Genomic DNA, 27,500 nt, shown 5'->3' with positions numbered 1-27,500 from the left:
CCTTTACCCAAAGTTCGCACATGGTTGCCACACAGACTTCAAACTTGCCTCCACCCTAAGGGTCATACAAGATAGCAGTTTGCTATGACTGTCTGGCACATGGTTGTCACACACACTTCAAATATGCCTACAGTCTAAACTGATTCTGGGAAAGGCAAGCTGGTTTAGAAAATTAAGCTACCATGGCGGAGATCTGCACTCTGAGTGCTTCTCTAGTTGCTATTGTTGTTGTTGTTCTTTTTGTTAGTCGCCAGCTTCGTTACAATTTTTTTTTTTTTTTTTTTTTGCGAAAAATACAGGACTCGAACACTTCCAAATTACAGGCCCAGCACATGAATACGGAAATGCATTATACTGATAATCGAAACTTCCTCTTTAATCCTGAAATGTGTATTAGGTCTTAGCCCTGTAGTGGCAGGGATCTTCTCTGATTAAGGGTTTACCTCAAATCCACTGTGGTTTTGTGCCGATTTCGTTAGAAATGCTTTTATTGCACGTGTTGTTTTTCCTTTTATGGTTGGAAAACTATAGGTCGTTTGTATATATGATAGAGAGAGAGAGAGAGAGAGAGAGAGAGAGAGAGAGATTCATAGATATACATACATATTGTGTCTTTATATATATATATATATATATATATTTTTATATATATATATATATATATATACACAGACAATATGTATGTATGTTTGTATATTTATTAATTCTCTCTCTCTCTCTCTCTCTCTCTCTCTCTCTCTCTAAATAAAAATGTTTCATTGACTAATTTTTTTCTCACCGATGAAAGCTTTTCCGGTCTTCCCGGCTTTTTCGTTCATCTTTTTTTCATCTGTTTCTTTCAGCGCATCGTAAAAACAAAAGCCAAGTTGACTCGAACCTTTTTAAAAAAAAAAAAAAAAGTTCTGATGAAAGTATTTTACAAGCTGGAAATAAAAATGACGATTTTCGTCATATTTAGAATAAAAATGGAATTGAAAAACCCACCGATGGCTTTGCTTAATCAGCCAAGATAGAGATATCTTGTTTTCTTTATTTCTCCCAGAATGGGAACTCAACGGATAATCTTTTGTGATCCATATTTTGGCAGTTGATAAACTTACATTTGTATCTCTCCAATTGGTGAGAGAAGATATTCCACGTGGCCGATTTTGGAATTTTCGACGACCTTTTTTATAGCCAGTTTCTCTCTCTCTCTCTCTCTCTCTCTCTCTCTCTCTCTCTCTCACGACTTAAATTCGATATCTGCATGTTTTCATTTGCCAGAATTGTCATTTTATAAAACAGCGAAGACATTCATGAAAAAAGAGGCCTCTCTCTCTCTCTCTCTCTCTCTCTCTCTCTCTCTCTCTAGTCTTTAGTTCGATATCCACGATTTTGATTGCCAGAATAGTCATTTTATAAAACATAGCGAAGACATTGATGAGAAAAAGCAAGTTTCTCTCTCTCTCTCTCTCTCTCTCTCTCTCTCTCTCTCTCTCTCTATTGATTTCCTCTGCGGATTTAAATGTTTTCTAAGAAAGCATACTCTGAATTGTTAAGGTTCGTGAGCATGATCGGTAGACTACTGCCTATAGATGTAAAAGAATCTTTGAATCAAATTTTTTTTCAAATATTTGATTACCAATTATGAGTTCAATGTAGCTTTATGTAAAGTTAAATACAGAGACATAAAATATAATTTCTAATATGCTTATGAATTATAAAAGTGGTGAATGCCTACCGAAATCTGTTTATAATATTGAAAATATAAAAAAACTGCAAATATTTTGAAATGTTGAAAACAATTTCGCAGGCAAGTTATCTCTCCACGTTCATTCTGCCATGAAACTTGATTGTTTACGACTATTGTATTTGTTTGTTTCATGGTATCAATTTATTAATAATTTAATTTGCTTTGTGTTATACCGTCGACCGTATGAATAATAATAACAACCCACTTAAAAGTTCTAATACCAACTTTTAGAATTCGGGGGATCCAAGTCAGAGGAGAAAAATAATGCATTGGCGCATTGGAACTGCAACTTTGTTGTTATGATAAAGCCCCCAATAGTTGTGTTGGAGAGCGGAGGGAGAAGAAAGGACCCGGAGTCGTCCTTCGAAATACAAGGCAACACCTGGCTGGCGGGAAAAGGGTGTTGTGATAAGGGGGGGAGGGAGGGGGGATGGAGGGAAAACTGCGGGAGGGAATAATTACTACTACTACTACGTTGGGAGGTTAGATGGAGCCGGGATAACTTTAATCTCTTGGGCAGTATACCGATGAATTTATAACCGAATTTTAAACGTATTGGGAGAAAGCATGTGCTTCCTATCCACTACGCGAACCCGTTGTCTGAAGCTAGGGATTTTCGAAAGGACAGATTTACCTGTGGAATGGGAAGGATAATGGGATGGCTAGGGTCGAGTACACAGGGCTAATGGATACGGGGTGGGGGAGGTTGAGGTTATATACGACAAGGGACTTCAACGCTAAAGCGATGGTTTTAACCTCTGGTTGATTGTCGCGGCGATGTGTTCTATTTTGTATTATGTAAGATAAATATAAAACCCGTAATATTCATGAAATAGAAGTTATAGTAGGTATCAAATTGTAGTAAAATTATACATTATATTGTTATTTGCTGTGATTGTTGGCATCATTCTCCTAGCTGTGGCTGAGTCGGGGAGCTCGTTCAGTATATAGGGAAACTCCGTTTTCTAAACACCATCCGTATTAAACGTTTGTTCGAGTCTTCATAACGCTTCTTGGCCTTAACGTTTGGGTGTAAACTTTTTGTATTTTATTTGTAGCTTTAGATGTTGTGATAATTTTATCAATGTATGTTCGTTGGTCGAAATTTCATTATAGTTTCCTCGTTAAGACTGTGTGTATAATAAGCATTATAAAGGATGATTGAGCTAGTTTCACCAGACCAACCAAACTTTGGTAATAATTTTATATGTAAACAAGATTCTGCTGTCATATAACATACGTTGAAGATACATTTTTGGATTCTTTTATAAATTATGCGTTTCACAGCATTATCGTGAGAACGCAAACGAACGCCCCGTACGGCCAGAAATAGTTATCTGTAGCGCTGTGGGGACTGGAGGTGAATGAACGCGGCCAGGCTGCAGCTGGCTACGCTTCACCTCCAAAAGCGAACGTCAGTGTGCGAGTGACCATCGAAGAGTTCACGCGTAGGGGCCCGTGCGATGTCTAACTTCACCATTTCAAACCTTTGCTAACAAACAGTGAATTTGACCAATATTGGTAGTTTTATGATGCATAAAGAATTCTGTGTTTTAACGCTTTAACCCAAAGGTTAACTTGCCCAGTAAGTGCTTTTAGAAAAGTTTAAAAAGGGAAGTGTCACGTTTGAAGTACCCTAATCTCGACGCCAAAATATATTGGAATGATTTTATGTGATTTTAGGTATAATCGCCCTTTACTTTATTGACGAAAGTCATTGCAGGTTATAACCAAACATTTGCTTTTTTCGGGACACGTGGATTATACACACAAAGCCGCCGGAGTTGTTTGAAGGAGGGGTTTTCTAAACCCTCCTTGAAGTTATCAGATCCTATCTTCGAATTTGAACTCTCGGACAAGGTAGGTTTCAGTGAAGTTACTCAGTCGATCTCTCTCTCTCTCTCTCTCTCTCTCTCTCTCTCTATGTGAGTATTTTTATATACACTGGCACACTATTATATCTAATTTCTCTTCCTCTAGTTTTGTTAAATTATTTAAAGTTTATATATGAAATATTTATTTTAATGTTACTGTTCTTAAGATATTTTATTTTTCCTTGTTTCCTTTCCTCACCTGGCTATTTTCCCTGTTGGGGGCCCCTGGACTTATAGCATCCTGCTTTTCCAATTAGGGTTGTAGCTTAGGAATTAATCATAATATATTTACGTATGAAGTTCCGGTACATGTTTTGCTATTATTTCAACGGAGATGGTTTTGTTTCAGGACATTTCATTGCTGAATTTGAATAAGCAGCCTAACGTATTGCACCAAATTTCTATGGAATGTTTTCACTGTCTAGAGATGTACGTTATGTTGCTCTTTACATATGAATTTTTATCAGGCAGGTTTTTCGTCCTTCAATTGTTTGTCAGAATAAAACTATTTCAAGTGTGTAAGGGTTAACGTATTCCGATGTCTTGGTATTTGTTAAGTAATGCTTTATCCAGCCTCATCTGAGCAGTTATAGGATCAATATGTATTACTAATATATATATTAATATAGAACTAGGCTTGCAGTATAATACATGGGCTTTATACATATATATATATATATATATATATACTGTATGTGTGTGTATTATATGGAACCTAAATATGTGTATGAAGCATCTCAAGTTAGTTGCACAACAGTTCATCCTTTAAACGTTTTAATATTGATGTACGGTATACCAACAGATGTATATATTATTTATAATCACAAACTTTCAGAACTAACAACCACAAACTCCGTAAGTATATTGGACAGTTGTGGTTTGTGGGCACGGCTTATCGTGTCTGTTACTACAATAGCGTAGTTTTGGGTCATGATTAACCTAGCTTTAGTGAATACCGCCAGTTATTCATGTCCCAAGTAGGTCTAAATGCCAGGGGAACCCATTCAACGATCTGCTTGAATGTCTGTATAGGCCTACCAGTAGTCTTTGGAAAAGGGAGGTCTGCGTCTCTCATTGGCTACTGTCTGTTTTATAATATGACCTGACCGACGTCTTCTCTCGTTACTGGTCTATTGACCCGCTAATGGATAGGCAATGTTATTGTTCAAGGGCAGGATTTCTCACGGTACCTAGAGATTGGCTGGTTCGATTCATCCTTCCTCTCGTTTCCTTTTGTGCCTGACAAGTCCTACCACTTGTATATGAATGTAGGTTTCGTTTTTCCTTTCATAGGTTTTCCAAACTTTGTGGGGGTGGGGGAAGGGCTGCTTTTCCGTAGGTATCTTTGTGGGGGGTTGCTTTTTCGTAGGTTTTCCATATTCCTCAGAAATTTTTGTATTGTCATTATCCCTTCAATGTTTTGTTAGTTTTTTGTCAATCTGTGGTTTATATATATATATATATATATATATAGAGAGAGAGAGAGAGAGAGAGAGAGAGAGAGTTTTTATGTCTGCTCGTTTTATTTTTCATGGTTAAGCTTATGGACTGGACGGCTCAAAAGCTTTGTTTCAGACAAATTTTATATTTTCATAAATTAAACCCCCCACATTTTTTTCCCTCTATTTCTTTGTTTTTCCTTCAAATAGGCTATCTCGTTGCCTTTATTGCCATTTTCCCATCGCTGCCTTGCCGTGAGAAGATGAGTTGCATCGTAAAATGCTCTTAGCTCTCAAACAATGGAGAATTTCCTACGTAGATGATGGCATCACAGAGCCTTGTAATTCTATGCATAGCGCGGGCGATGGCCGAGGCGAATTTATGTGTAGATATTAATTAAAAAAAGGTTGAAATAATTTTAGTCAATTATTTCTTCCCGCATAAGAAGGGTGTCGTGCAGTCAGTGCTTCTCTCGTGGTTTGCTGTATGCTTTACCGAAGGGTCTATTTTATAACTTGTTGAAACGTTTTGAATAGAATTATAGTTATAATCATAATGTTTCATGCTTACAAAAGTTGGATTTTAAGAAGAAAATTAATTTGGTTACATATGTTAAGTATTTCAGGTGTTAAACCATATTTTTTTCTTAATATTTTTGATTGATTGATATATCATTGTGTTGATACACATGGATGACTTGGCATTAAAGAGCAGTTATGTCAATGGTTTTTAATCAATATTAGATATTTTGATCAATGGAATGTTTTTTTTTTATCAATATTGGTGAGTCCCTAGATATTTTGATCAATGGAGAATCGTAGTAATCACATAAATATAACTGGTTGTTATCTCGTAGATAACAATACTTCTTACACTAGTGCTAGATAAAATACTGTCTGATAATTGATCACCCTTTTCTGAATAGGGCTAAATCTTTCCTTACCAGCGTTGCAGGACAAACAAAAATTCTATTGCAGTGGTTGATGTTAAGGTTAGTCTGATCCACTTTCACCTAATTAATTCAGTTTGTGAATACTGTGTCATGCCAGATATTCAGATTGTTGTTATGCGTGTCATCAGGGGTAATTACATGCAAGTCCAGAACTATTATTGCTGCTGTTTCCATGTGAACTTGCCAACCAGATTGCCCTAAACTTTTGGATTTCATTATACCTGCTATGTATGTAAATTTCTCTCTCTCTCTCTCTCTCTCTCTCTCTCTCTCTCTCTCTCGTTATAGCTCGATCTCCCCATAAAGAAGGCCTTATTTTTTCTATACGTCTGTCACGTTGGATTATAACCTTTTCTCTAAGTCGAACACCAAATCAAATTTTCATCCACGTATTTTGAGGTTGCCAGTCTCTCTCTCTCTCTCTCTCTCTTGGAGATGGTGTTCAGCCATACCGCCCTGTGGAGGGTTGTTATGGGGTACTTGTAGCTCGACTTCATCCTAGTGGTATCGACAATGATTTTTCTTTTGTGTCTGTTTTGGTCAATTCCAAATCCCTCCCCAGCTGAAAGTAGGTATTATTCGAATTTGTTGTTGTCAAGGATGTTCTTTATGTAAAAATAATCCTTCCTTTGATATCCTTCGTAGGAATTTATTGCCTTTATGAATGGTAGTCCTATATGTTGGGTTTATGTATTTACAAGTGAAGCTTCAAAGGGAGAAGAATCTCTCTCTCTCTCTCTCTCTCTCTCTCTCTCTCTCTCTCTGCTTTATCGTTCCCTCATGGAGATGTTTTCTTCCAGGTTTGATATGATAGAATTACATGTTTCTGGGTGACTAGGCTGGTGTCTAGAGATTTTTCCATCATCTAAGAAATTTTGTCTTGTGATACCGCATATATTAATTATTATATAATTGTGATGTACTGTCTGTCCTATACTTGTACACACATACGTGAAGAGTAAACACAAACATACTCATCAGTTTGACATATGAATCAAGAATGAAACTTCTTGCAGAAAATATTCACTGAACTGTTTCATACTACTGTGCAAGATGCTCTTCGTCAGCGCCCTTGACCTCTGAAACAAGTTGCGCCATTTCATTAGCTCTATGTAGCTTCTCTTAAGATATTTTCCATTTATTTCAGTGCCCCTTAAGGTTGGCCAGGGTCCCAGCCACCCGTTGAGGTACAGCTGCTAGAGAGTTATGGGTCATTTGACTGGCTAGACAGTACTACATTGGATCCTTCTCTCTGGATACGGCTAATTTTCCTTTTGTCTACAGACATACCTAATAGCCTGGCTTATTCTTTACATGTTCTCGTCTCCTATACACCTGACAACATTGAGATTATCAAACAAAGGAGGTTGACTACTGCGTAATTGTTCAGTGGTCACTTTCCTCTGGGTAAGATTAGAAGACCCTCTTTAGGTATGGTAAGCAGCTCTTCTAGGAGAAGGACACTCCAAAATTTAACCATTGTTCTTTAGATAGTGCCATAACCTCTGTACCATGGCCTTCCACTGTCTTGGGTTAGAGTTCTCTTGCTTGAACGTACACTCGGGCTCACTATTCTATTTTATTTCTCTTCCTCTTGTTTTTATTTTGATTTTTATAATTTATGTATGAAAGGTTTATTCTAATATTGTTACTGTTCTTAAAATATTTTATTTTAAGTGTTGATTATTTCTCTTATTTCCTCTCCTCTCTGGGCTATTTTCCCTGTTGTGCCCTTGGGCTTATAACGTCCTGCTTTTCCAACTAGGGTTGTAGCTCAGCAAGTAATGATAATAATAACATGTCCACAATTTGTATGTCTTCTATTTATTACTTTCGAAATATACAAATTTTGGCCTAACCTTGCATTCATCGTCACGCAGTTAAGCCATCCACAAGACTCGCTATTATATCTTTTTAAAACAGCTTCTTATTTTTCACTTCACATAATCTACACAAGCATACATTTAGGTACATTACTATTTCATCTCTTTATTTTTTCCCTTTCAGCATATTTCAAAATAGGTACCTTGTTATTTTGAAGTTTTTATAGTTTATATATGAACGATTTATTTTAATGTTATTATTCTTAAACTTCTCAAGTCGTTTATTTCCTTTCCTCACTGAGCTATTTTCCCTGTTGGGGTCCTTTGACTTATAGCATCCTACTTTTGCAACTAGGGTTGTAGCTTGGCAAATAATGATAAACTATCATGAGCAGTAACTAGCAAGGTCTATAGTGTATATACCTTTGTTACTAGTCCACTGCAGGACAAAGTCCTCGGACGTACGTCCTTCCACCTGCGTCTGCGTATGATCTTTCTGTGCCAGTTGTATATATATATATATATATATATAGATAGATAGATAGATAGCCTACATACATATTTGTGTGTGACCAAGTTATAGTATAGAATTTTAAAGAAGAGTCTTTTACAGTTGGCCTAGGCGCCACAAGTTTACGTCTGTGTGCCTTGAAATGTAGTCCTGGCGCGTGCTTGGGCCCTGTAGACAAACAAACACGGAAGAGCTGCTGCATTAGCCTAACCTAAACCGAGAGAGATAACGAAAAGGGCAGAGTAGGCCTATTGTTCCTTCTGGCAGGAATACTTCTTATAACTGGGTGGTGGAAGTAATTGTTATTAGGCCAGTATTTAGATTGCTTTCGTCTTCAAGTGAGGAGTTTTATTGCTTTCGATAATTCTCTCTCTCTCTCTCTCTCTCTCTCTCTCTCTCTCGTTATAACTGGATCTCTCCTGACAGAAGGCCTTAGTTTTCATTGTCTCTCGTTGGATTATACTCGTAAGCTTTTCTCTGCAAGTCGGATAGCAAATCTCTCCTTCTATTATACTTGTCTAATTTTGCAAGTTACATTTTTATTAGTTATCAATTATGCTTTGATTTACCATGAAGCTTCTACTCTCTCTCTCTCTCTCTCTCTCTCTCTCTCTCTCTCTCTAATACATTATATAATTTTGCAAGTTTTTAATTTGTAATCAACTATATTTTGATTTACCTTCTAGTTGTAACACGCACCTCTCTCTCTCTCTCTCTCTCTCTCTCTCTCTCTCTCTCTCAAATAAATTATGTTATTTTGCAAGTTAATTTATAATGAACTATATTTTGATTTATCTTCAAGCTTTAACTTCTCTCTCTCTCTCTCTCTCTCTCTCTCTCTCTCACACACACAAATAAAATAGTTCTGTAATTTTGCATGTTAATTTAAAATTATAGTCAACTATACAGTATTTTGATATACCATCAATCTGTAATGCTTCTTTGGTAGACATTAAATATTTTAAAAAATACGGGTCAAAACTTCCAACCCACCCCCAGTAGGCTAACTATGTAAACCACAACGTTAAATATATTTACTTTTTTTTTGTGTCGTATCATTCCCTATTCTTCTAGTTTGATAGCATCACGACTTAGTTACCTTGTAGAGGGAGCCGATGATTATGACCCATTCGTCCTTGAGTTTTATGTTTCCTGTCTTTTTTTTCTTTCTTTTTTTTCTTGTGTGTGTACTGTTCGACGATTTAGCTTGATGTTACAACTTATGAAATTGCGAAAAAAAATCAGTAATAAGGATTTAATCTGCTTGAGGGTACACTCAGGCACACTATTCTATCCTATTTCTCTTCCTCTTGTTTTGTTAGTTTTTATATTTTGTATAGGAAATATTTATTTTAATGTTGTTACTCATCTTAAAATATTTTTTTTTCCTTCTTTCCTTTCCTCACTAGGCTTATAGCATTCTGCTTTTCCAACTAGGGTTGTAGCTTAGCAAGTAATAATAACTTATGAAATTGCGAACAATTTCAATTATGAAGGATTTATTCTGCTGTTACAACTTAGAAGATTGCGAAAAAAAATTTCGCCAATAAGACATTAATGTTGATATGCTTTGTTTTGTAACAACCGTTTTGGTAATGATGCATTGCCCAATCGCCCTCATTCTGTCACTTTTGCATTAGCATATGTTGCATGTTTATGTGCATATATTTACATGCACACTGTGTGTTTACGTGGAAATGCATGTAGTAGAGATCAAAACAGGCTGCATTGCTTGGTGTCCATGATTTTAGCTTCGTTACTCTGTTTTTGTGTTTTCATCATCTGTATTTGAACAGGACGTTGGATTTTAGCTGGAGTTAACGGCTGTTTGTTATGCAACCTGTGTTGGAGCTCTGTCAAAGAGAGAAAATGTTATATGTCATTCAATATTACAGCTGGGACTATGTGGCTTTTTATTGTTGTGTTGTTATTTTTTATATATAGGCCTATATATGTAAATATATATATATATATATAAATTATATATATATATATATATATATAAATTATATATATATATATATATATATATATATATTATATATATATATATATATATATAATTATATATATATATATATATATATATCCCTCTCTGAGTGTTGGTACCTTAATGTGGTTAAAAGGGTTTAGTGATCACATGATCAGTTAAGCTGTAGGCCTACTAATTAGGGCCAACTATACTAGGTTGGTTTGCTGTAAGCAATCAGACTAATTCCCCCACCATCATCAATGTGCGTGTATGTATTAAAGTAAATAAACGTTTATATCAGGATGAATGTATTTGTGAAGTCGTCGTCTCTCAAAGCAGGGCGATTATATTATTGGGTTAGCCAGGGTCATGTGGTTTAACCCTCTCAACAAAATTCAACCATAAAGGTTTTATAGCCCAGGGGCGAGGATATTTGCTCCTTTGTATTTCCAAAAGAACCTTTTTATTCCGTATATCTTTTTATTGCAGTTTTGCACTGTTGTCAAATATGAATTGGCTTTATTGGAAATTTAAATTTTGTTGACAACATATTATGGACACTCTTGGTTTAGAGTTCTCTTGCTTGAGGGTACACTCGGGCACGCTGTTCTGTCTTGTTTCTCTTCCTGTTGATTTGTTAGTTTATATAATTTATATAGAAATTTATTTCAATGTTGTTACTCCTCTTAAAAAGTTTATTTTTTCCTTGTTTCCTCTCCTCGCTGTGCTATCTTACCTGTTGGAGCCCCTAGGCTTATATCATCCTGGTTTTCCCACTAGGGTTGTAGCTTAGCAAGTATTAGTATTAATATTACTATATGTATTTTTTAATGTTTTTTTTTGCATTGCTCCAAGGATATTGTATAATACAAACTATAATGATTTTATGTTTGCTGGATGTTATTTTCTTTTTAAAGTATAATTTGGAGAATAATGGCCTTTTTTGCTTGTGATACTGAAAATTTGGTTTTTATTAAGTTTAGGAAACGAATGTTCCAGTCTCTACGAAAAAAAAGGGCATTTTAATACTAAAAGAAGCCGAAGCTGGGATTGCATCAATTGACTGAGATGGACTTAATTATTATTATAACTAAGCTACAACCCTAGTTGGAAAAGCAAGATGTTATAAGCCCAAGGGCTCCAGGGAAAAATAGCTTAGTGAGGAAAGGAAATGAATAAATGATATGAGAAGTAATGAACAATTAAAATAAAATATTTTAAAAACATTAACAGCATTAAAGCAGATATTTCATGTATAAACTATGAAAAGACGTATGTCAGCCTGTTCAACATAAAAACATTTGCTGCAAGTTTGAATTTTTGAAGTTCTACTGATTCAACTAACCGATCATTCAACAACTTGGTCACAGCTGTAATAAAACTTCTTGAATACTGTGTAGTATCGAGCCTCATGATGGAGAAGTCCTACTGTATATATTATGTATATAAGAGCTTTTCTAACCAGATATCAAAATTAAAGAATTAATATGCTTAGCATATCTATTCCTTTGCATGTATTGTGAATCAGTTTTTTTTTTATTTTTTTTTATTAATATCGAATAGCTAGCCATTGTTCTGTATTTTTAAAATGTTCTCCAAATACTTCTGCAAGATGCTGTCCGTTTTCAGCATGGTCATTTAAAGGCTTAAAGGTCGCGCATGAATGGCATAGGCAAGGGACAGTGACCTTGCCCTAGCAATGAGGACAATGCCCTAGAAACTGACCATATATTATATGATCAGCGCCCAAGCCTCCTCTCCACCCAAGCTAGGACCAGGGAGGGCCAGGCAGTGGCTGCTGTTGACTCAGCAGATAGACCTATAGGCTCCCCAAAACCCCCCAAACTTAGCGCACAATGATGGTAAGGTTGCAGACACTAATAGAACTAACGAATCTGAGCAGGACTCGAACCCCAATCTGGCAAACACCTTACAGAGACTTTACCAATCAGGCCACAACAACGGGAAAAGTCTTAAAACATTGCCCAAAGAGCTATTTTTATAGTACGTTTTTATATGAATATAAATCTTGCATTTTTCCATGTCTGTGGTTCCAGACTAGAGTAGCCTATCATTAATTCAAGACTTTAACCAGGCCACAAACGATCTACGTATCTGCCATATGGGAAGATGAAAGCCACCAGATTTATGTTCTCTTGTTTTCTGAATTTGCTAAATGGTCCTTTTAAATAAGAGACACATGGAATTTGATAGGAGTACATATCTGTACTCAATAGGCTTGGCTAGGTGGTCAATTTTTGTGGACATTTGTTTTCACTTAATCCCTTGTACGAGTCTTGTATTTCTAATGATAAGCTGACGTAATCTAAGAGCTTGATACCACATGATTGGTCTTTATATTGCACATGCTACAAGTTATTAATGTTATTATTACTTAATTACTAAGCCACAACCCTAGTTGGAAAAGCAGGATGCTATAAGCCCGTGGGCTCCAACAGGGAAAATAGCCCAGTGTGGAAAGGGAAAATAAAGTATTTTAAGAACAGTAACAACATTAGAATAAATATATCCTATATAAACATTAACGAAACAAGAGGAAGAGAAATAAGATAGAATAGTATACGTTATGTTAATTTGTAGATTACGCGATTCATCATATGGCTTGATTCATTTTGGCTAATGCGTTATTGGTACCCAATAAAATAAAATAGTTCCTTTTGCCTATCTGAGGTTATCTTATTGTTAAGATTTAAATATTTGGCGCAGGTTAGGGATGTGTGTTTCAAGAAATTTTGGCAACTTGGTATTTTGTGTTAGGCTTAATCGACACTGAACAGGTAGCTAATGGGCGTGAACATGCCTTATGTCATCCATTCTAACACTTTTTTTTCTTTCTTTCTTTTTGACGTGCTAAACGATCAAGGTCATAAATTGTTTCTAGACGTCCTGAACTTTTAGCGGGTGGCCGTAAATACTCTCTCTCTCTCTCTCTCTCTCTCTCTCTCTCTCTCTCTCTCTCTCTCTCTCTCTGTGGTACTTAAGAGCCACCGCCTTCCCCTCCCCCCCTTTCCTACCCGCCGGAATAATCTTTCCGTCATTCTTTACTGTGAATAATTTTCATTTCTTTTACCTCCGGAGGAGGAGGAGGCCAGCTGTTTATTATAGCGAGCGTTTCATCCCGGAAAAACCATGGCAGATGCATGACGTTGACAGACCCTCGTTTTTATATGCTACGCTTTGAGCATTTGGGGAGGGAGAGAATGGAGATGTAAAAAAATATCGAGAAGTTACAACCACTGTCTTCCTTAATGGTTTCATTGTCTTCATTAGTCTCTCTCTCTCTCTCTCTCTCTCTCTCTCTCTCTCTCTCTCGGCGTCAATGACCTTAGATGTCAGGATGCCTGAAAACTTTTAATCAATCTCTCTCTCTCTCTCTCGGCGTCAATGACCTTAGATGTCAGGATGCCTGAAAACTTTAAATCTCTCTCTCTCTCTCTCTCTCTCTCTCTCTCTCTCATGTTTGAATGTGAATGCATCCATATATGGGGTAATCGTTTCCCATTTTCTTTTTCCTTTCCAAAACCTGTAGGTCAGAGTCAGTCAAACTGACCTACATCCCTCTGTGGTATTGTGGATTCAACCATCTTCAGATGTGACCTACTCCCTCTTTGAAAGGGGGAAATAATTATCATATTAATATACCATAGGGTCTTAAAGATCATCATCTTATGTAGAACTATGAAGCCATATATTGATAACAATCGTGAAAGCTTCCATGTGTAGTTTTAGATTTTGTTTTAGGTGATGGGAAAGGTGGTTTGAAGAAAAGTGAGGACATTTAGCCAGTTTTTTACCCTTGTTTCCTTTCCTCACTGGGCTATTTTTTCTGTTGGAGCTCTCGGGCTTATAGCATCATGATTTTCCAATTAGGGTTGGGGTTTAGTAAGTAATGATAATAACCATGGTAGGGAATAGTTTCGGAAGTCATATATTAGTAAGAGTAGTGTAAAGTATTGTTTGATCGTAATTTTAATTATATAAAGGTACGTTTTCCATAGTATTATTATAATTATTATTTTAGACAAGTGCCCAAGGCGCAGTATCGACCTGTAATATTAAACCTCACATTTTATGTATTTATGAAAAAATTTACATAGCTACGAAGTAATGGCCACAATCAACTGGCTTTTAGTATTTACGCTTCTCATAAGATGATGTGTCAGGCAATCTTGAGAAATGGTGACCGTGCTAAATCTGTAGAAATCTCCTCCCATGGAAGATTCCAAGTTCCAATAATGTGGCCCTCTTTTCAATCCCCGTTTTCTGTAAATATTGGTTAGATGCAACGTCTTTATTATCAACATAGATTTAATTACATGTCCCGGTGTAAGTGTCGAAAGGTTCTTCATAAGAATGTGTACGTATTTTTTCACATTTCTTATTTTAAATGTGTTTCTTTACAAATCTAATTATTTTTGTTATTATTATTATTATTATTATTATTATTATTATTATTATTACTTACCGAGTTACAACCCTGATCGGAAAAAGCAGAATACTGTAAACCCGAGGGCTACAACAGGGAAAATAGCCCAGTGAGGAAAGGAAATAAGGAAACTACAAGTAAAGTAATTAACAATTTGAATAAAACATTTTAAGAACGGGATAAGCATTAAAGTAAATATTTAATATATAAACAATGAAAACTTAGAAAAAACAAGATGAATAGAAATAAGATAGAATTGTGCCCGATTGTACCCTCAAGCAAGAGAACTCCACCCCAAAACTGTGAAAGACCATGGTACATAGGCAGTGGGACAGTCCAAGACCAGAGAACAATGGTTTGATGTAGTGTTCTCTTATATTCTTGGAAAGAAATTTATTTGTACTTTCTATGGCAGATCTGTGATTCATAATGTATTCTGGATTAAGTCGTGCTTTGGTTACACGTTTCGCTGTCAGGTTACAAGACACATTCATTTGTAAGGCTTTGGGTTGCATAACATGAAACACACCACATCTGTCTCGCTTCTCTCGCTTTATCTATAAGACGTTTTCCTGGGGGATATAGCGAATTTGATAGAATTACACATGAGCTAAGGTTAATTGCTCTTTGGGTGTGGGCTCGCTCGCGCACATACGCTTACGAAAGATACACACTCGTGTGTATACATTGCATATGCCTATATATATATATATATATATATATATATATATATATATATATATATATTTATGTATATGTTTATATAATATATATATATATATATATATATATATATATATATATATATATATATATATATTTATGTATATGTTTATATAATATATATATATATATATATATATATATATATATATATATATATATATATATATTATATATATACATCCGGTCACGTGCAGGATTATCAGACGTATAACTACTCGGTCTTTCCGGCCCTCAGATAGGGGGAAAAGGAGTATTCAAACCCTGGTGAGATGGGTTGTAGTTAGGAAAGGGGTGGGTTGGAATGGCTGAATTTTTGTCTTGTGGGCATATGTATCTAAGTATCTAGCCGCCGCCTTTGACTTATTGCGTACACTATAGTCAATTCTTTTTAGTGAGGAAGATTTGCATAGACTCACTGGAGTGCCCATTTAGCTCTGAAAAGTTTCCTGTTCGCTGATTGGTTGGACGAGAAGATTCTAACCAATCAGATAGCAGGAGATTTTTCCGAGCTAAAAGGGCGCCGCTGCGAGTCTGCAAATGCGCCTCATTAAAAGAAAATTAAGTATAGTAAACAGTAATAATGATTATCGAAAGACCCAACCGTGTTAGTCATGATCGTTGGTATAAAAAGAAATTTATATTATGTACTTATAGATATACGCTGCTGTTTGATCATCGCCAATAAAAAAAAGAAGAAAAAAAAGCAAGTCGTAATGACAGGCGAAAGCATGCAATTTGCCCCTCCCGAGGGTGTAGCTAAGTTAAGGTTCAAGAGGTGATGAGATTGTCATTCCTGGACATTAACCGCAGCGTTGATAGGAGGGTTTTTAATAGTTAATGAAAAGAAAATTGGCGTTTTCGTATGACATTAGGGGCAAAATCCCCCTGTTCAGTAGGAGCTCACCCTCGTCAATTACAAGGAAATTGGTCTTCTAAGATATTCTTTTGGTTTATATTTTTCTATTTTAGAACAAAGGTGACATCCTTATCATCTTATTCCCCAGCTCCCTTCTGTTTTTCACTGGTTTGGTTTCACCTTGTCATTTTATTTCTTTTAAAGATTTTAAGGGCTACTCTTGAATGGCAGAGGCAAGGGACAGTGACAATGACCTGTCAGGCAGGATAATGCCCTAGAGACTGACCATATTATGTATGATCAGCGGCCAAGACCCTCTCCACTCAAGCTAGGACCAAGGAGAGCCAGGCAATGGCTGATGATGACACAGTAGATAGACCTATACGCTTTCTCAAACCCCCCCCCCCAATCCTTAGCTCACAAGGATGGCGAGGAGCTAACAAGTGTGAGCGGGATTCGAACCCCAGTCCGGGAATCACCAGGCAAGGACGCTACCCCCCAGGCCACCAGCTCCTTTTCTTGAATGAATGCTTATCTGCATAATTCAAGAGTAGCATATTCTTATTTACAATAAGTTCATTACTAGCACGTCGACAACTTCTACGCACATTGCACAATTCAGCTTATTTGGACATTGGGGTTCTTCCTTCCTTTATTTCTTTTTCATCATTTATCCAACACTTTCTGGGTCTTCCTTCCTTCAATCATTGGATCACCTTTTCACCTACCCAATTTCTTCCATTCTTTCTACATGCCAAGCCATCTAAAAGGGTTTATTCTTTCACCTGTGCAGAATATTTATTATTTAATGTATTTTTATATCACTCATTAAACCTCTTATACTACTTAAATAGTTGTGTCTGTAATTTCTCTCTGGTTTGTGCAATTGCATAAAGAAGATATGGTTCTGTATTGATACATTCTGGTTTCATGGTAGATCCCTCCCGGTCTGCTGCCTGCGAAAAGGGTGGACATAAATTTATAAACTTGTAAATAACAGTACCTCCAAAGTTTAGTGTGTTTATTAAAATTTTCATTATAATTGTTAAATTGATTAAAATCAATAAGAACTAGGATTATTAAAACGCTACATTTGGACTTAGCAAAAGGTTTCATTTGTGCAATGCTAACAAACAACGCAAATGCTGAAAGAAGCAAAGAAAGCAAGCATCACGAGAAGTAATACAAGTAAAAGCAGTTCATTCAGTGTTGTAAGAAACGGACAAAATAAAACCTTCTCAGGAAAGACGTCTCTGTCGGCAGCAAAGGAAGGAAGCTGTTCGAAGCACTTCGAGTAAGTGGTGCTCTTAATTCACCAGTCTATTAAGATGGACATTGGTACTCGAACGGGGTTTTATCCTCATGCGAATCTAATCTGACGAGAGAGAGAGAGAGAGAGAGAGAGAGAGAGAGAGAGAGAGAGAGAGAGAGAATCAGTGGTAATTATCCTGGCATGGTTCATTAGCTGTTTTCATAATTTTTGCGGGAGGTGATAACATCGCTTCGAGGAAATATTTTTATTGATGGTATATTGGTGTTCATAGAATTTTTTTTTACATTAATTTTGATAATTACATTACTGTTTCTGAACATGTTACTGTACTGTAGTAGTAGTAGTAGTATAGTATGTATGTATGTATATTCCTCTGTTTAGAGATTTTCAGAAATTATTTTTACACATTTTATGCACTCGAAGTATTGCTGTATACCTGTTTTGGAAAATATATAACTGTTTTGAACTATAAAATTAAAAGCAAAATGTTTCACAGGAATCTTGTGTCTAGCAGTGAGGTTGACAAGGCAATAAATATCAGAATTATAGCCTATGTATGTATTTCTTTACTGTAACTATATTAACAATCACAACCGCCACCTTTTTAGTATACAATACTTCTCGTCTATCATTGATCCCTTTAGTAACACGTTATGTTCATACCGGGTTGACCTTACAACATTATATATTCTAAGAAGTTCTTACTGTACTATCATATCATGAGTAACTACATTGTGGTGGCCGATGCGGCAACGAACGTGCCTGGCTGATGATCGCCAGACTGGGGTTCGAGTCCTTCTCAAACTCGTTGGTTTCTTTGGTCGCTGCAACCTCACCATCCTTGTGAGCTCAGGATTAGGGGTTTGGGGGGAGCCTGTAGGTCTATCTACTGAGTCATCTGCAGTCATTGCCTGGTCATCCTTTGTCTTAGCTTGGGTGTAGAGGGAGCTTGGGCGCTGATCATAAGTTTATATGGTCTGTCTCTAGGGCATTGTCACTGTCCCTTGCCTCTGGCATTCATGAGCGGCCTTTAAACGTTCAAGCCTATAAACTAAGAATATCAGAGTCCGTTTAATGATGTTACGATATCAGCATTTCATTCGTAGCAACACTTTTTTTTTTAATAACAAGAAGTTGACCCTACAACTGTCTATTGCAGTCAACAATTCATCTTCATCATTAAACCAGTATTCCTCATAGTTTTAAAGTGAAACCCTTTAATTTCATATAAATTTCACTACTGGTTTGATAGCTAACGAAATTTGGGTACTGCTTTATGTATGCAATTATGAATGCATGTGTGAGTGAATTTTCATGTATAGTATGTTAGTAATGTTAAGATCATCCTTGTGTTATTCTGTGCGTCACTGCAAGGTTTCAGACTAATCAGCGAGCAGGGTGTGTATGTTAGTGTAAGGGGGGGGGGGGGGGGGGGGCGTTAAGGATGGCAATATCTTCCTACACTTCCTTTCGCGTGTAGGGGGTTCCTTTACTTCGCTCCTTGGCACTCCTCTACCCGCCCTTCATGATTTGTTATCCTTGTTACAGTCCTTTTCCCCCATTTTATATATCGTCCCATGGGGGGAATTGCGAGTATTCTCTCTCTCTCTCTCTCTCCTCTCTCTCTCTCTCTCTCTCTCTCTCTCTCTCTCTCTCTCTCTCTCTTTTGTTTAAATTCTTTCTTAAAATATTATTTTTTCCTCTTAGACATTTATTATATTCCAGTTAGGTAGTTTTTTTCAGTGTGAGTTTGAGAGAGAGAGAGAGAGAGAGAGAGAGAGAGAGAGAGAGAGAGAGAGAGAGAGAGAGAGAGAGAGAGAGTGAGAGAGAGAGAGAGAATGTGCCTTTCGTAACGAACCTTTTGTTTTTCTTGTCTCTTCCTGCTTTTCTCGTGATGGCAGATCTTATTCTCTGATGACGGGATGAACTAAAGAGGAATACGTATGATTTCTAAAACAGATCTGCTTTTCTGAACTTGGTTTAAAGGTTTAAAGGCCGCTCATGGATGCTAGAGGCAAGGGTAAGTGACATTGCACTAGTAAGCAGGACAATGCCCTAAAGACTGACCATATAAATGTCTGGTAACATTTAATCCAACATTTTTTCCGTTTTAAAAACGGATATATTGACGTAAAGGAGTGATATTACGGTCACCGGACCGTAAAATATAACAAAGTAAGGTAAAATAACGGTCGCATATATTTTACTGAGATATGGTTAAGAACAGTATATTTTTTACAGAAAATTTCCGATTAGAATTACTGTTTTTTCTAACAGTATAAGGCCAGGCAGTGGCTCCTGGTGACTCAGCAGATAGACTTATAGGCTCCCCAAAACCCCCAAACGTTAGATCACAAGGAGGGTAAGGTTGCAGACACTAAAGGAACTATCAAGTCTGAGCGGGACTCGAATCCCCGTCTGGCAAACACCAGGCAGAGACGTTACCAATCAGGATGAATTTGTCTTCGGAGATAATTTAATTTCTAATTCAATTTCAAGTTAAGGTGTTATTTGAAGTTATTTTGATTCTAAATTCACTTTTCATATGCTGGTTTCTTTCTTTTGTCTGATTAGGATGATTAATGGTTTATGTTAATAATACTCAACTTGAGTATGTTGTATTTTTCTTTGTATTGCTGCATAAACTTTCACGGCAATGCTTTATAGAATATTCTATTAAATGTTGCTATATGACATAGAGGTATCTCTCCTCTTTCTTTGTAGCATCGAGCAAAGTTTTAATGGGGGGCAATGCATCTCTTTGTCGTAAAAAAGAGAGAGAGAGAGAGAGAGAGAGAGAGAGAGAGAGAGAGAGAGAGAGAGAGAGAGAGAGAGAGAGCTAACCCTCGATTCTCCACCCATTTCCTTTCGCGATAAGAAACTTGCAACAACTCCCCCACCCCCCCCTCTTCTCTCTTTCTTGTCAAAGACCTCCGCCCCATGTTGGAGTTCAAATGTCATCATGGCTTGCTGCTGAGGAATTATTTATCTAAGGCATTTTGACTTTTCTTCCTCTGCACCTTCGTCTTTCCTATCATTATTTTCATTATTATTGATCTATTATCATCACTTATCTCATTTCCTCCTCAACTTTCATCTTGTTTATTATCTCGTCTAATATCTACCCCCCTCCCTTCTCTCCTATCCACCTACATCTATCCCATCTTATCCTCCCCATTATTCTCCACAAATGGCTGGCATGTGCCAAAGAGATCAGCATCCCTTGACCTTTGCCCCCCCCCCCCTCCCCTTCCTGAGTTTTGGGGAGATGCTCGAGGGTCTTCCTGCGGATGCTGTTTTAATGTAGCTTTATAATTAGGCAGCGATCGTGTCGACGAGGTTCTCCGGAAAGTAGAAAAGACAGTGGGATTTTTTTTTTTTTTTTTTTTTGAACAGCGTAAAGAAAACATTGTGGTAGGGAAGACGGGGATTTTTATTTGTGGAGTAAAGATGACGGGAATTTTTATTTGTGGAGTAAATTTGTCAGGAGTATTTTTATTTGTGGAGTAAAGTTAAGCTGTGGATGGTTTGGTAGGGGATTTTTCTTCTAGAATAGCGTAAAATACACATTTTCGTTGTTGATATTTTATTTTTTTTTTTCCTGGAGTAGCGTAAACAAAACATAGTAGTAAGGAAGACATAGGGAAGATTTTATATATTTGTAGAGTAAAGTTGAGTTGTGGATGGTTTGACAAGGGATTTTTTCTCTAGAATATCTTAAAATAACATGAAATATTCGTTGCTTATTTTCTTATTTGTTCCTATCTGTATATGTGAATTATGCGACTGTATTTGTCTCCAGAGGTAGGAAGAATGAAACGAATTTGAAGGTGGTGGTTTTGAAATAAAACTTTTATAAAGTTTTACTCTTTAAAAATCAATTTTATTTTCTATCCTATTCGTCTTTTTCTTTAGCCCCCCCCCCCCTTCCGTTATCAGTTAATCCTCTTCTATAGAGGACTATATGCTATCGCAGCCAGGTGATATTTAGTCAATCAATCAATCACAATCTCCAAAGAGTTAATATTTTTAGTCTTTCAGTCTTTACCACTGACTTTTTTAGCTGAAAGGAAAGATGGGCGAAAGAAGAGTGAGGACAGTTAGCTAACTAACCATAGTAGGGAGTAGTTTGGAAAGTTAAGTATTAATAAGTAATGTAAATCGTGATTTAAAAACAATTTTATTTATATGGAGACATATATATATATCATAGTATTAAGTGTTATATATACATAGTGAATTCTGATTTCCATTTTCCACAACAACATCTCATACTATAGTCAATTCTTTTTAGTGAGGCAGATGTGCACCGACTCGCAGGGGTGCCCTTTTAGCTCGGAAGCGTTGCCTGATCGCTGATTGGTTGGACAAGAATATTCTACCCAATCAGATAGCAGGAATATTTTCCGAGCTAAAAGGGCACCGCTGAAGTCCGTGCAAATGCGCCCCGTTAAAACAAATTGAGTGGTTTAGTATGTGACCTAACTTTGTTATTCTGGTTTAGTATGTGGCCTACCTTTGTTATTCTGGTTTAGTATGTGGCCTACCTTTGTTATTCTGGTTTAGTATGTGGCCTACCTGGCTGGTTATGTTAGGTTAGGCCACATACTAAAACAGGTAGAATTTCATAGTCCATATTCGAAAGGCAGACCACATAATAAATCGGCACCCCCAAATTAGAGAAATAAAATGGATATATTTTTGTGAATATCATTCTTGAATTTGCTTCTTTCTCTCCTTTAGTTTCCATTTTCCCATCTCTACTTTCCATCCAATGGAAAGGTATGACTGTTCTCACGGATGTTTGTGTTCCGAGTTGTTTACTCATGGAGGGAGAGGCTGAGGAGGAGTTTTTGGGGGTGGTCTCTTTCTAGTGGCTTCAGTTGGTTCTTTTTATTTACTCTCTCCGTGACGGGCTATAAGCCTTTTGTTCTGTTCCTTTCGTATGGTAATGAGTTAAGACTTTACCGGGTTTAAATCATTCTTCTTTACTGATTTATTATGATTGGTATTTCTGAGTTTCCCATTCACTAACTCCTTTTTTTCAATTTGTGAATCAAGTTTCGATTAAAGTTTGTGTACCTTAAATTCGATACCTTTTTTCCATTCTTTTCAGTAGATGGGAAATTAAGTTTAATTGGTTCTTTTCTTGACTATAATAACCCAATTCACTGGGGTATCCTTTTCCACAAACCCCTCTTTCACTACGCTGTGAATGAAGTTTGTTAAATTTGTGTGATTAAACGGAAAGATGATGATGCATGTTAAAAATTTTCAGAATCGTGTAATTCAAACAATTACGTGTTTGTTCTCATGCCAATCATGCAGTTAATGCTTTGTAGATTTTTGGTTTATCTTCGCGGTATTTCCCTCTTCGCGTATGCAATGTAATGTTAAGTATATACTGCTCACTTCAAGTAGGCTATATACTGCCCACTTCAAGTAGGCTATATACTGCCCACTTCATCTACATTTCCCCTACGTCATCTCTTATGCACGTCATTATCACCTCGTATTCTAAGCTGCTGTGTTGGTAATTCTGCCTTGCTGAAATGGCAGAAGGGTTGCCAGTTGGTTTTTTTTTTTTTTATATGAGGACTGAATGTACTTGGAGGGAAAGGAAACTAAAAGACAAAGCTAACATAGCTGTAGTTCGTTTGCTTATTGAATAGTGGCCATCTCTTTAATGTAACTTGCACATCAGGCTCGAGTAAATATTTTCGTTTATTTTATTGGTCTCGATGTTTATTTGCTTAAAAGATTCTAGTCATAGATTAATGAGGGCATCATGAATCAGTGTTGGAAGTGTTGTAAGCAGATAGGAATGTCCTAAAACTGTAGGAAATTAAGAAGTGAATAAATGTTTGAAAAATATGGAGACTAGAATCGAGACCATTGAAAAACTGTTTAGAGTGGCATCACAAATAAACTATCTTAGCCTGTAGGAGTTAAATAACGCAAAGAACAAATGCATTGAAAAATAAATGAGGTAACTTCCCTGACTGGTGAACGCCAGACTGGGGTTCGAGTCCCGCTCAAACTCCCCAGTTTCTTTGGTCGCTGCAACCTCATCATCCTTGTGAGCTAAGGATGGTTGGTTTGGGTTAGCTTATAGGTCTATCTCCTAAGTCATCAGCAGCCATTGCCTGGCCCTCCTTGGAGAGAGGCTTTGGCACTGATCATATGTATGTATAGTCAGTCTCTAGGGCATTGTCCTGCTCGATAGGGCAGTGGCACTGTCCCTTGCATCTTCATAAGCGGCCTTTAAAACTTTAATGTTTGGAAAATATTGTAACTAGAATCCAGACCGCTGAGAAAATATTTAGAGTGGCAGATCAAATAAACAGACTTAACCTATAGGATTTAAAGAACGCGAAGAACAAATGCATTGAAAACTAAAAATGTATTCTTGACACACGGGCAGTTTTCGGAAAGGATGGGACGTGGAAGTCTTATGTTCATCAAATAGTTTTCTGAGACTCTGATTTTAAAGACGTTAGAGAAAGGGAAGACTAGCTAAGGCAAAGCACAGGTTTGGTACTGTCGAATTGAAGCCTTACTGCCGTAAGATGTCTGCCCACTTGTAAAAGTACTTAGTCACACGTAAAAGTAAGAAAGTTGGTGATAGTCACCCACATGTGTGCGTGACGTAGGTGAGCTTTGCTCTGCTTGTTGTGATAAATCATAACAAGATTCAGCTGTTGACTGATAAGGCAAAACTAATGTAAACTAACTGCTTAGGCGAGGAAAAGTAAGCGAAAAAATTAATCTTTTTTTTCACAGTTCAAAGTTTATGCACACCTATACAAACACACATTATATATATATATATATATATATATATATATATATATATATATATATATATATATATATATATATATATATATATATATATATATATATAGTGTGTCTGTGTGATTGCGTGTGTGCTATAAATGCATATGTATATTTACAATTCGTTAAGTACTTGCGAATTTATTTATGGAAATAGGTCTGCGACTAAATTGGTAATTAAAATTATAGATATAATGGTGTATTAGATTTCCTCACACATTGACTACGTTTTATTAGAGATATAACGTCCTTGCAACCTCCGTTTTTCATGGGCCATGAATATCCTCCTAGACCCTAGCGATTGGTGTTATAGCCTACATTCGTAAATCGAATCTTGTGCTAGGCCTATATGAATTTATGAATAAAATTTTTTTATCAGATCATTTATTTAAACTCAAAATTACTTTGTTATGCCTCATTGTCCATTTCTTGTATGAGCCAAGGTCTATAGAATATGAGCGTTCTTTATTTTATTAGCGTGCAATATTTGCAGGACCTGATTATATCTTCGTTTACAGATACTTTGTAATTTAATTTTTGTTTTGTTTTCTTTCATTCCATATTCTCACTCATCCAGTTAAAGAGATATTGTTTTATAGATATGGTTAAACCACATTTCACATCGAAGCATTTTAAACGTTATAGATGCTCTCTGAGCAAAGATCTGGCAGTGATTTTAGTCTTCTTGTGATGAGTTTTAAACGTTATAGCCTAGATGCTGTTTCCTTGATTATGCTTGATTTTCCAAACTATTTTCTATCATAGTTAGTTAGCTAACTTTCCCAACTCTTCGTTCACTTTTTACCAGCTACGAAAAATTTGCAATCTTTCAAATTGTCCGTTTCTATTTCGCGTATGATTTATATTCATTCCTTTTCTCTTTACCCTTTCGCTTCGCGAAGAGTAATAAGGGTATTGAAGGTTGAGTGTCTGCTGTCAACGCAAATGCAGGTCGGTGCCTTTACAAGGAAAGAAAGAGTGGGAGTGAGTCTAGGATGCTGTTTATGAATGGTACGAAGGCGTCAGATATGGCACCAAGTGACTGCCTTAATTGAACATTATCCAATTTCCTTGAGAAGCCCAAGGGGTCGAGGTCTCTTGTCTTTATATCTTGTCTGTATTTTTTTCCCCTATTTTCTTTAGTTTTCATGAGTAGCTCATTGACGAGGGAATGCTGAGGAGCCAGGTTTTAAGCTGTGATTATGGAGTGTAGATAATTGCCTTATCCTGAAGAATATTTTATAATAATAATACCTACGACATTATTTTAATAAATTTCTAGTATCTTCACTACTGCAAAGAAGGACTGATCGTGATGTGTGTAATGTACACACACACACACACACACACACACACACACACACACACACACACACACACACACACATATATATATATATATATATATATATATATATATATATATATATATATATATATATATATATATATCAATCATTAAACTTAAATTCTAAAGATCCTCTTTTAGAGATCATAGTTCTTAAATATTAAGATGATTCCACCTCATTAATCTTTCCTCCTTCCAATGATATTTCATCTTCCATTGCTTTTTGTCCCCTCACCATCTCTGTCTTTCTTCTATTTGTCATGAACCCAACCTCGTGTGATATTTCATGCATTCGGGTAAGCAATGATACATGTGTTTGTATATATGTATGTGTATACAGTATATATTAACATATGTACGTATTAAAACTATTTTTGATTGCACATGCTGAAAACCTATTGGAGCCGAGGTCTGGCTGGGTCAGGTGTTATCAAGTTGTGTAGATAAATGGAAGTCTTACGAGTTAGGTGATGAAAACCGGCTGCTTATTGCTGTGTATAATCATCACCATATTGAAAACCCCCTGAAGACAGGCGTCTTTGCGTAAGCAAATTATGGCGGGCAAAGTATAAACAATCTTTTCGTCTCTGTATACTGTTAAGTTATCTGCATCTACCTTGATTTGCATATTATAATTCTATTTAGTCTTCTTACAATTGTTACTTTCATTTATGTAGAAAATGCTACAATATATATATATATATATATATATATAGGCTATATATATAGTATAGTGTGTGTGTTTGTATGCACATACAAACATGGCAGAATTATGCAATTATCGATCTTTTTAGCTCTTAATATAATATATATATATATGTGTGTATATGTATGTGTGTGTGTATTTGTTATATAATACAGTAAAGTTATTGTTATTAGTAGCCTCGTCGTTTCTCGATTAGAGGTTTCCATACGGCCATAGCGTTTGCCTCTCCAAACCCAACATGCGTTCCGTCATCTCTGTGAGTTAGGCTTGTGTTTACATGTGGCCAGAAGCTAACGTAATAACGGCAATTATGGTTGTTATTTTACCGAGGTTATTTTACTCGGTCTTAATTACTAGAACCTTCCCCAGCAAGGTTTTTTACTTCTTTGAATTGCGGTGTAAAGGAAAAAAAATATAGAACGTCTTTGACGGCCAGGTTTCATGTTCTCAGGTCTTTTAATTTTCCCTAAATACATGGTTTTGTAGCATTGATGAGTGTACGAGTATTGTTCTTAAAATATTTTATTTTTTAATTACTGTGTTAGCCTATATCGGAAGTTAATGAACGAAACATTGAAGGTTTTCTCATTGGATTTTATAAAGTTTGGTGTTTTTTTAACCGTTTGTATTTATGCACTATATATTTTATGCTGGGTCTTTTGTTTATATTTTGATTTTATTCTCTGTTTTTATTTTATGCTTGGCCTTTTCAGTATACTTAATTCTCAGTATTTTCGTAGTCTTATTTTGTTATCTTGTTCCAGTTAATTCCTTTTATCCAAGATTTTTTTTTTCGGTTTTTAAGCCATATTTTGTTTATTTCTTACAACCTCATCCTTGTGGTACTACTCCATTTTTTCCAATTTCCTATTGTCCTTAGCTTCATTGAGCGTTCTCTCTCTCTCTCTCTCTCTCTCTCTCTCTCTCTAAGGGACGTGGTCAGTCTGAGGCTTTGAGTGGTCACGCAAGTTACAAGTAGGCCCAAGGTCCAATTCTATCTTTT

The 27,500-nt window shown here is 36.3% G+C and overlaps 1 protein-coding gene across 2 annotated transcripts in view; it reads left to right on the top strand.

The window, feature by feature from the left end:
• LOC137630516 (uncharacterized) overlaps positions 1-27,500 on the top strand; it is a 470,796-nt gene that overhangs the window by 383,768 nt on the left and 59,528 nt on the right. The window contains exon 1 of one of the 2 annotated variants that reach the window (XM_068362025.1): positions 3,136-3,592. The exons of the other annotated variant lie outside the window; for it this stretch is intronic. The gene's annotated coding sequence lies outside the window, so the exon portion shown is untranslated. Of the gene's footprint in view, positions 1-3,135; positions 3,593-27,500 lie in introns of those variants that run through there. 2 annotated transcript variants of the gene reach the window in all.

The sequence above is a fragment of the Palaemon carinicauda genome, chromosome 38 (assembly GCF_036898095.1).
Source record: "Palaemon carinicauda isolate YSFRI2023 chromosome 38, ASM3689809v2, whole genome shotgun sequence".
In the NCBI taxonomy this organism is placed as follows: domain Eukaryota; kingdom Metazoa; phylum Arthropoda; class Malacostraca; order Decapoda; family Palaemonidae; genus Palaemon; species Palaemon carinicauda.
The sequence above is the reverse complement of the archived record's forward strand: the minus strand, read 5'-3'. Positions and strand labels throughout refer to the sequence as shown.